Source organism: Triticum urartu, chromosome 7 (assembly GCF_003073215.2).
Source record: "Triticum urartu cultivar G1812 chromosome 7, Tu2.1, whole genome shotgun sequence".
In the NCBI taxonomy this organism is placed as follows: Eukaryota; Viridiplantae; Streptophyta; class Magnoliopsida; order Poales; family Poaceae; genus Triticum; species Triticum urartu.
This window is the reverse complement of record NC_053028.1, coordinates 11343958-11354716: the sequence shown is the minus strand read 5'-3', so window position 1 is coordinate 11354716 and position 10759 is coordinate 11343958. Positions and strand designations below refer to the sequence as shown.

Genomic DNA, 10759 nt, shown 5'->3' with positions numbered 1-10759 from the left:
TATTTGTGATTTTCCAAAATATTCGTGAATTCAAAAAAAGTTCCCAAATTCAACACACATGCTTGGCTATTTGAGAAAATGTTCACGAATTCAATAAATGTCCAAGAACTTCAAAAGATGTTTGCAACAGCAAAAACCTGTTTGTGGATAAAACATCAAGAATTGAAAAAATGTTTATGAATTTAAAAATAAGGTCCTGAAATTTCAAAAAGTGTTCAATATTTGAAAATATATATTCATGAATTAGGAAAATGTTCACAATTTCAAAAACTGTTCACTTCTTTAAAAATTTCATGAAGTTCAAAAAATGTTCACTAACATCAAAGATCACATGTTTAAAAAGTTTTCACTAATATCAAGAATTATTTTGTGAGTTCCAAGAAAATATTCATAAGTTTTGGAAATCTTAACAAATTTGAAAATTGTTCACGAATATCAAAATTTTGTTCGTGAGTTCCAAGAAAATATTCACAAGCTTTAGAACATGTTCACAAATTTGAAAATTGTTTACGATTTTCATAAAAGTACCTGAATTTAAAAAAATTGCGAATTTAAAAAGTTTGTGATGTGAAAAAAGAAAGAAAGAAAAATAAAAACAAAAAGAAATAAAACAGAAGAAAATTGAAAAACCAGTTTGTGGAAAGTTCAAAAGCGATGTGGAAAAAACTTCTAGAGAAGGCTCGGGTTCGGAGGGAGATGTCTCAGAGGAGGTGGTCTTGGCAGTTGACCTAATTGGCCCCAGGATGGAGATGGTGGACGCCCTTGTCGACGGGCCGACATCACCCCCACCTCTTAATGGAGGACGCGCGGGAGCACTTCCGCCTCTCGATGGTGGAAGGAGCACCTCGAGGGGGAGGTGCAGCTTGAGGCGGTGCAGTCGGACACTATAGCCCTCGTCGAGCTATATGCTAACACGTCCCTCATTGGCGAAGCCTACGCCATCATTGAGTCCATCGAGGATGAGCGGGTGGTGTTGACGAACCGCCGAAGATCTTCATTCATGACCGATAGCGGGAGAAGACCTTTGCAAATGAGGATGGGCAGATGCCTCATGCCGCCAATGACCACGTGGATGGTTGTTTCGGCAAAGCGATGATCCCGATCCCCTCATACAAGGAGCAGATAGATTAGTTTGTGGTATATGTAAATTTTATTCCTGGATGTAGTTCTAGCTTGTTTAATCTATGAATAAATGAATCTATGAATGAGTTGTAGCTATAGCTGGTTTGTAGTTCTATGTTGCATTGTTGCATGCTTTTGCACATAATTTCGAAGGTTAAAAAATAGTGAGTCAGAGACCCCCTGAACTCTTAATTTCCCTGTGCCGGGCTGGCTAAGTGGGCCCCAGGGAACAAATATGCTGTTGGAAGTACGAACGCTTGGCAGATCGGAAGCATGCCTCAACTTACCATCTTATATATTGAGCTATGTACATTTTTCTATTGTTTTGCGCAACACTGATGCCGAATTGTCATGGGTCTTTTTGCAGTGCGATTTATGCTTTCATGTGTTCTTCTCCAGCAAGCGTATATTGGTGATCTTGCTCTTTTGTTTCAGAATGAATGCATCCTTATTTCTGTTTGTTTCATCCACCATGCATGTTCACTACATTAGTGAAAATGCAACTTTATTTATCAATTGATTATTCTCTCAATCTGTCTTACGATGATTGGAGTTTTCGGCACTGGGTACTCCTTTTTTTTAATGATGGGTGTAGTTATGTAAGCATGGGTTATTACTTCGTTTCATGTTTTTGCTGAAATCATCTCAGTGTGGTTATATTTCATTTTTGATCGCTCAGAGTTTCTAGTTTTTATTTCTGGTGGCATGATGATTATATGACGACAAGCAAGATAGGGACTGCACCGTTCCCGATTTCAAATCAGAGACACGAATGATACATTATTGTAGGGGAATTTCCGATGCTATTCTCACTTCCCTTTTATGTTTTTTTTCTTGCATTTTGTTTGTCTCCACTCTTATGTTATTTTGATTTTGGTGCCTGTAACTAACTGTGTTGAATAAGATAGAAGCATTTTTGCAATAAGAATGCTTAATCTGAGGCACTTGACAGTTGACAGTTGTTCATGTAGGGGGGGGGGGGGGGTACACTGAGCTGCCAAGCCTGATGATGATTAGCGTCAAGAACAGAGATCTGAATCTACTTCTCCGTTGAATCCCATTAGCCCGCTGTGCTTGATGGCCCTATGTATTAGTTCGAGGCTTCACACTATCCATGGTTTACTGCTAGAGGTTTTGCTCTTCAAACCATCTTGGATAGATTTGTTGGAATCTGATCAGTCCTTTCATAGGTAAGGCATGACGAATTCGTGAATTAAAGTACTTTACATCTTTTGACACGAGCAAGATTAGCAGATGATGAGAAGCAAGACAAGAATATCTCATTAATCAAATCAGGAACATCGTGTGCTCAGCCAGCCTGATGATTACCTTTGCACTAAGAATGGAGATCGGAATACACTCGTCAGCTCTGTTGAAGCTATCTTGGCTGTTGTGATGTCTTACTCCCCTCCGTTTCTAAATAGCTAAAGCAATTCCCTCTTGGGAGTAAATTTGTTCATGCATGCATATATTTCTCTGATCTTCCACCAACCTGGCTAAGCGTGCTCTGGTGAGGTTATATTGGTTTGAATACACAGAAAGTATGAAGGTTTTGGTGAATGCTCGGTTCTCTAGTGCAATTACCCACTAGTTATCAGTCAAAGACGTTTGTGGACTCACATAGCAACTTCCTCAGATTGATGATTTATTGCAAATAGTTGTGATGTTTCTGGTTTATGTTGAGATATGCTATTTGTGCAACCTTCCCAAATTGCTGGATGTTGATGGGTCTTCTCCTGCAAGTGAATTAGATTAGCTCGCCCGTAGCGGACAGTTGATATTTCAGCTAGTTAGGCAGTCCTTGCGATTGGCTGTTTAATTACCATTCACAGGATCCGGACTGTGTCTCTGTTGCTAATGTGGTGGAGCTCCATGCCATGCGTGGTGAGGTTCACCATGACTTCTGCGAGAACTTGAACAGCTTCCTCAGAAGCAATATCTTTATGTGAAAACATATAGGCTGTTGACAATTTGAACTATGTAGGTGCCATGTGTGTTGGATTGTGATATCTTATAATTCAAAAAGGCCAGCTGCCTGCAATCAAAATTGCTAGACTTATGGACAATTACTTATGGATTCTGGTTACGGGATGTTTTCCACCAATAACTCCTCCCTGATTTTACTCTATGCCACCAATAACTCCTCCCTGATTTTACTCTATGGGCCCCCCTGATTTCCAGCAGGCCAAGTATTTAGTGCCACATCTTTCCGTAAACTTGAACCAGTAAACAATTGCCTGTAGCTGTAGCATTTTTCGCCTGCAATAGAACTCAGCTTCTTCTTTAAGAATCTGAAAAAAATAACTAACAATTGATTGCAAATTAGTAAGATGCTATATCATCAAAGTGCCGTAAATGCACCTTGATAACTTACATAAGTTGACTACACTTTGGCAGACTAGGATATGGAGCGAAATCATTTATCATGTAAGTAATAATTTGAAAGATAGTATTACTTACATGATAAATGATTTCGCGGTTGATACTACTCCCTCCGTGTAGCCACGAATGATACTAGTAGTAATCTACCAACCAAGCATAATAAAATTCTTAAATTGTCTATAAATACAGCCTGGAAGGAAATGTGAATTAGTTAGTACTCCCTCCGTCTCATAATATAAGAACGTTTTTGACACTACATTAGTGTCAAAAACGTTCTTATATTATGGGACGGAGGGAGTACCATCGTGTGGCCACGAACGTCATCCATCATAGTGCATATATAAGCATGCTGGTCAATTGAGATCAATGCCACGCGGACGTAACCACCAGTGGTTTGTCCTTCCATCCGAGGTAGAGCACACCGTCCCTCTCTTGGAACCGGTAGTAGGGACTGTATCTCCGCAGCAGCTCCCTGATGACGTCATTTACAAGCGAGCTGAGCGGAGCGGGTGTGAAGCCAGCCTTGATGAGGTGCACCTTCCACTGGCTGAAAAGCTCATGTCGTTCCACCCTTTCCGTGCCCTCGCGGGCAATGAGGTTCACCATCTCTTTCCCCAGGCAGTGCTGCTCTATGCCCATCCTATCCTTGTCACCCCTCTGGAGCCATAAGTCAACGGACTCGAAGACAGCGGTGTAGTAGTCAAGCGTCTCCGTGTACCTCTCTGCGAAAGTGGTGGCGTCGTTGGTGTTTAGCTCCTGCTCCACAAGGGTGACCACCCTGGGTGACAAGCTTCTGACCATCCTCAGGATCCTATCTCGCTCGCTCAAAGATGACTCATCATCATCAGAGATGTTGTGCAACCACAGGGTGAAGTTCACTGCGACAGCTTCACCAGGGATGACACCTAGGTGGCCCGCTTCCAATTGGCTGGTAGAGATGGCAACCACATGGAATTCAAAGGGGAGGTCGCATGTGCGGGCAATATGCGACAGCCTACTTCCAACTATCTCTAGGTTGCTGCTGGCTCGTGAATCATCTATGCATGTGATCCTCACACCTGGTGCACCACCAGGACGTGTCGCAAGTGCCTCCAGGAGACCAGGACGCTAACCCACTGAGCCCCATCTGAGATACAGAAGTCGATGATATGAATCCTGTCTTCTTTCTTCACAGCCTCTGCAATCGCGCCATTCGCCGACATGTAACCAAACTTGAAGTAGGGGCAGCACTCGTACAAGGAATTCCTGGATGAGATTAAGTCAATGGTGTGGTTTGTAGCAGCAGGTTCAAAACCGCACTCCAAGGCTTGGAAGACTGAGTGCCATGAGGAGAAAATCCTGACAATAAGCGCTTCCAACATGTAGGCTCCCAACCTCTCGAGTGGGTCACCGGACACTGAAACCATTTCCCTTAACTCTGCGACTGTCATCTTAGTGATACTTGAACAAAAGATGTTGGTGTCCTTGTCGTCGTCGATGGCTTTAGCACAAGCAATTAGTAGCTCCTTTATCGTAAAGTTCTCCTCTGCACACAAAACACACACACAAGCAATTAGTACATATCAATTCGGCAGAGGCACGCGCACATCAGTGAATACATTAACTACAGATGAAACAATATTCGTTGTTAATTACCAAGCATTGTTTTGAATATCTATGATGCATCAAGAAGATTTTAATCAGTTTGCTTCACTTTTGCTACCCGCCCACAGCAAATAGGGTAGAAATTTTTGTTGGCCAGAATAAGCCGCGGCGACGGGTCGGACGCGTCGGGTCCGCGGCGTAGGTGTGTGTGTGGTGCATGGGTGCGCGCGTGTGCGTGCAGGTGGTGCACCGTAGTTGTAGGAGGCCGTTGGCGAGCCGCGGCGGTGTGATCGGGTCAGACCAGTGCAGGCTCGGCGCAACCCAGACACGTGCGTGCGCGTCGTGGGCGCGGCCAGAGCGGGCCAGGTCGTGTCATGGCTGGGTGGGGGCCGTGCGGGTCGTGCCCAGCGCCGGCCCAGGGTAAAAAAACACCTGTGGGGCTCATTGTAACATTGGGGTGTCGAGTTCGTGCTCGGGAAAAGCTGTTCGCCCAGCGGACATTCGTGCGCCGGTGAAATCTCCCTGTGTACTGCGTCTTCTTCCTCCTTCCTCCTTCTTCCTCCTCGGTTCGTGCCACAGAGAGAGAGAGAGTGAGAGCTAGAGAGGGTCAGGGCGAGCTAGGGTTTAAGGGAGCTACTCGACGGCGATGGCGATCATGCCGCACGGTGCACGTGGGGGCTCGGTGTCGATGGTGATGCCGATGATCACACCGGACAACTACACGGCGTGGGCGATCAAGGCACAGGCCATCCTCGACGCTCACACACTCTGGGAGGCGGTGACGCCGGCGGGCGACGCGGCGGTGAACGGAAAGAAGTGCAAGACGGCGCGTGCGATGATCCTCGGTGGGCTGCCGGAGGATGTGCTGCTGCAGGTGGCGACGAAGCTCACCGCTAGGGAGGTATGGGACTCCCTGAAGGTGCATTTCGTCGGCGCTGATCGGGTGCGGGCGGCCCGGCTTGGAACGCTGCGCGGCAACTTTGACCGGTTGCGCATGGCGGACGGCGAGGTTCTGGATGCCTACGCCGGGAGGTCTGCGGGGATGACGGCGCGGTACACGAGCTTGGGAGCGATGCTGGACGACGCGGCGCTCATGAAGAAGCTCCTGGACACCGTCCCCGACCGCCTGTACCCTGCCGTCGCCGGGATCGAGCAGTTTTGCGACGTCGAGGAGATGGCCTTCGATGAGGCGCTCGGGTAGCTGCGTGCGTTCGATGAGCGGACGAGGCGTCGCGGACAAGACGGCAGCGAGCAGCTGCTTATGACGGCGGTGCAGTGGGCAGCGCGGGAGCGGCGACACGGTGACGCACGGGAAGAGGACAACGGCAAGAGCGTGGCGTCGGGCAGCGGCGGGAACCGGCACGGCCGCTGCTACAGCTACGGCGAGCGCGGCCACTTCAAGTGTGAGTGTGCCAGGCTGCGGAGGGCGCCGGCTGCAGAGCGGGCACTGCTGGCAGACGTCGGCGTCGAGGACGACGGCTTCCTCTGAGCCGTGGCTTAAGGGGGTGAGTGTTGGCCAGAATAAGCCGCGGCGACGGGTCGGACGCGTCGGGCGCGTCGGGTCCGCGGCATAGGTGTGTGTGTGGTGCATGGGTGTGCGTGTGTGTGCAGGTGGTGCACCGTAGTTGTAGGAGGCCTTTGGCGAGCCGGGGCGGTGTGATCGGGTTAGACCAGTGCGGGCTCAGCGCAACCCAGATGTGTGCGTGCGCGTCGTGGGCGCGGCTAGAGCGGGCCAGGTCGTGGCCTGGCTGGGTGGGAGGCGTGCGGGTCGTGCCCAGCGCCAGCCCAAGGTACAAGAGTACGTGCGGGGCTCCTTGTAACGGTGGTGTGTCGAGTTCGTGCTCGGGAAAAGTTGTTCGCGCAGCGGGCGTTCGTGCGCTCCCTGTGTAATGCGTATTCTTCCTCCTTCCTCCTTCCTCCTTCTTCCTCCTCGGTTCGTGCCACAGAGAGAGAGAGTGGGAGCTAGAGAGGGTCAGGGCGAGCTAGGGTTTAAGGGTAGACACCAACAATTTTAGCATCTAGCTAACCTAGCTTGACGACGAATGAGGAGCAAATTAATAAACAGTTTCGATGAATCAAGTAACTGAACTAATTAGCATAGTAGGCAGGAATGGATAGAAGTTGAATAGCCAACGAACCTGCTGACAACCTGCGCTAGAGATCATGCACGGCGCTAGGATACAAATTTGGAGGTGTTAGCTGATAGCTACTTGTGTATCCAAGTTAATTGTTGTTGGGTTATCTTCCTCATGTGGTCTGCGAGGATATGCTTTGAAGCCTTGCGGTAATACAAACACGTGCAATAGCCAACCACGCATTGGTGTTATGATCTATGGTTATGTTAGAGCTCACATATGAGAGAATGGAGGATTCTCATTTATCCAGCACTTGGCCATCGTGGAGGATCCTCCACCTCTGCAAGTTTATCAAGGTAGGAGCTTATCTCTTTAATATCATGTTTGAGAAGGTGCATCCGATCCATGATCCTCTTGGGCAAGCTAATGAATTCCTGAGCAGGAGTTAGCAGCATGTCGGGTTTCATGACAAGCGTCCCATGGTGCCCAACGAAGCACTCTAACGGGCCATTTACTTAATCAAGCACACACAAGACAAACAGAGATATTAAGAGAATTCAAGGCAGTGGCGTAGCTAGGGGTTGACAAGGTGTTCCATGGGCCACCCTGGAATTTCTCCATAGCTAACATATAGTATAGTAAAATATAATTCCTTGAAAATAAATAAATTTATGTAAATATTACTATTACCGGACCACCCTGCCGCATTGGGCTAGCTATGCAAGGTAGGGAGATGTATCAAGCAACACTCACCAGACACAGTTGATATATCATATGTTGTGAATAAGCGAGATTCATCAAGGATGCTGTTGTTTCCAACTCGCTGTTGAACGGTAGATTGCCCTTCTGTTATAGCTACATCACTTCTAACAGACCAGCTTGTAATTTCTGGTACATCCAGTTTTTCAAATTCATGGATGATAAACCATGTAGGAGACCTGTTCCCTGGGTCATGGTTCATGCATTTAATCCCTATCTCAGCACATACTTTTACTTGTTCGAGTGATGTCTCGTTCTTTGATGCCCCAAACTTGTTCGTCCAACTTCCAACTACCTGCCAATTTCACAACCATAGCGAGTCACGAAAAAGAACGGCATCCATTTTAGAATAGGAAAACAAAAACACAGAGCCATATTAACTTAGTACTTGATCAATTTTAGTGTTATTAATCTTTCAATGGATTATGACATAAGAAATCAGAACCAACTTTATTTTACAGTTTTTTGGTGGAAAATCGGAACAAAGACAACATTCAAATCTTGTCATTTGCAAAATCTACTGTTAGTTAGATACTCTAATTGAATATCCCTTGCATGTTTGTTCAACAACATTCAGGTCTCTGCTAAACACATGTCTAAAATATTTTTCTTTGAACCTTACTCATATATAATAGAATTACCTTCTTAACATTGCAGCATTCCTTATGTCCCATAAGGATCTCCATGATTATAGCACCCAAACTATATATGTCTGTCATGAAGGTGACTTCCCCGTTATTTAAGAATTCCGGTGCCATATATCCCCTGCATAAAAATTGGTGTAGTTTTTCGATTAGTGAATAAAGTGTGTGCCAAAGATTTGTAGGTTGCCAAGATGTAGGCTTGCCAACATATTGGAGATGCTCGAAATTTTCTTTTGGTCAATTGATTAAGCTCTACACACACAGAAATGTCACTTATGTTTTCGTGACATATTTGTTAGTGAAATCTTCCCTTTTACGGCAAAGAGGACAAGAAATCCAAAATATGTCCAGATAGAAGAGTGCATATTTTGAGTGGTACAAAAGTATAGATCAAAACTACCATTTCGTTCCATCGCAGAAAAAAAACTACCATTTAGCTTCCAAAAATAACTAACAAAACTCATAAGAGCGGCAAACAAATTTTCAGAAATGATAAAATCCGAATGTCAGATTTTTGACAATGGCAAATTGAATGTTTTTTATGACAATTTTAGTTGATGCGACGATGGCAGGTTTAGTTGGCACACATGACAATTTTCCGGCAAAAAACTAACTAAGGACGGATTTGCCATGCTTACCAACTAAGCTTGGCACGGTCATGTCAACAAATATAAATTGCCACAAAAAAAACGTTTGAATTGCCATGGTCAAATCCCGAACTTTTGGAACTTATCGGCATCCTAAATTACTACAGATTAAAGTTGGTAGAAATGTGCTACTAAGCCTAACTATACAGTAGAAATGTAAGGAGAGGGCTATAAGGATTATCTGATTCTACCAGAGAGGTAGCCAGCTAGGCACCCTTTGCGCAGGTACTCGAAGCAGAGCAGCCTCTGCCGTTCTTCTGCACATACAAGCTTTCCGTCGTATGGCATTATCACGAGCTGTGTCTCAGAGCTGTATCCGAGGAATCGCGACGTGTTTTTGTGCTTGACTCCGATGAGACAGGCGACCTCACTCTCGAAATTCTTGTCCAGGATCTCGAACCTCTCAAAGAGCTTCTTCACGGCAATGGAGCGACCACTTGGAAGCACTCCCTGCAGCTCACATGAATCATGTCAGGTATCAATTGTTTTTAATTTTGATTGTGCTGTCTCGTTAATTCAGAACGGAGGGTCCGCGTGTGTCACCTTATAGACTGCTCCAAAACCACCCCTGCCAATTTCTTGAGCTTCGGAGAAATTCCCTGTGATGGACCTGAGAAGTGAGAAAGGTAGATCGATTGGATCCACACTCTCGTCGAGCAATGCCTTGTCCAGGGCAGCAAGTTTCTCACTGTGTTGGTTACGGTCTGCCATCTCGGTGTTGGACACAACTCCTGATCAGCGGAAGTTAATAGGCGTTACTTCTAAACAATCATGTACTAATGTTGTTAATTAGCCATGCGCGAAAAAAACTTTATCTATAGGTGGTGTGAAAGAGAGAGGCCTTTTCTCCACTAGCATTTAGCAGCAAACATCGCACGGAAATGGTATCGAAATTCTTTTGATAACCCTGCCCCTAATTATATCTATGGTACAGTAGGAATCTAGCACTAAATAACAGAGGATTAGTCTACAATTCTACATCACAATCTTCATGTCTTACCTTTGTCTCTTTCGCTGCTAGAGAAGCGGCGCCAGGGTCGCCGCTCGATGAAGAGGATGGCTGGAGATACAGGATCACCTCACGACCTAGAGGGGGCGGTGCCCTTGCCGGAGAAGAACTTGGCAAAAGGATGAGGGTGAGGAGGCGGAGGGGGAGGGGAGAAAGGCTGTGCGGAGAATGGAGGAAGACGAGCTTTGGCAATAGTAATCACAGGTCCACTCCACTGTTCGACCTTGTGAGTACCCCCTCTGTCTCATAATATAAAAACGTTTTTGGCACTACACTAGTGTTAAAAACGTTCTTATATTATGGGACGGAGGGAGTATATTCGTTCATGGTCCGTGTGGGGTAAGGGTAGCATGTAGATGTCTCTAGTTTAATAATGCGGGTGGAATTGCTTTGTAGATGCGTACCATACGTAGAACCTATTATAATGCATGTTGATAGCTAAAAGCTGAACTTGGTATGTATTTTAATCAGGTGCCGGTAGCCACCAGGCGGATGTTCAAACCAAGGTGGCAGCAGAGGTAGAACTTGTGGTGAACT

At 46.0% G+C, this 10759-nt stretch overlaps 1 pseudogene; it reads right to left on the bottom strand.

Moving 5' to 3' along the window:
- Positions 1-3824: 3824 nt before the first annotated feature.
- LOC125521382 lies at positions 3825-10416 on the bottom strand (annotated as a pseudogene).
- Between the last annotated feature and the right edge of the window lie 343 nt (positions 10417-10759).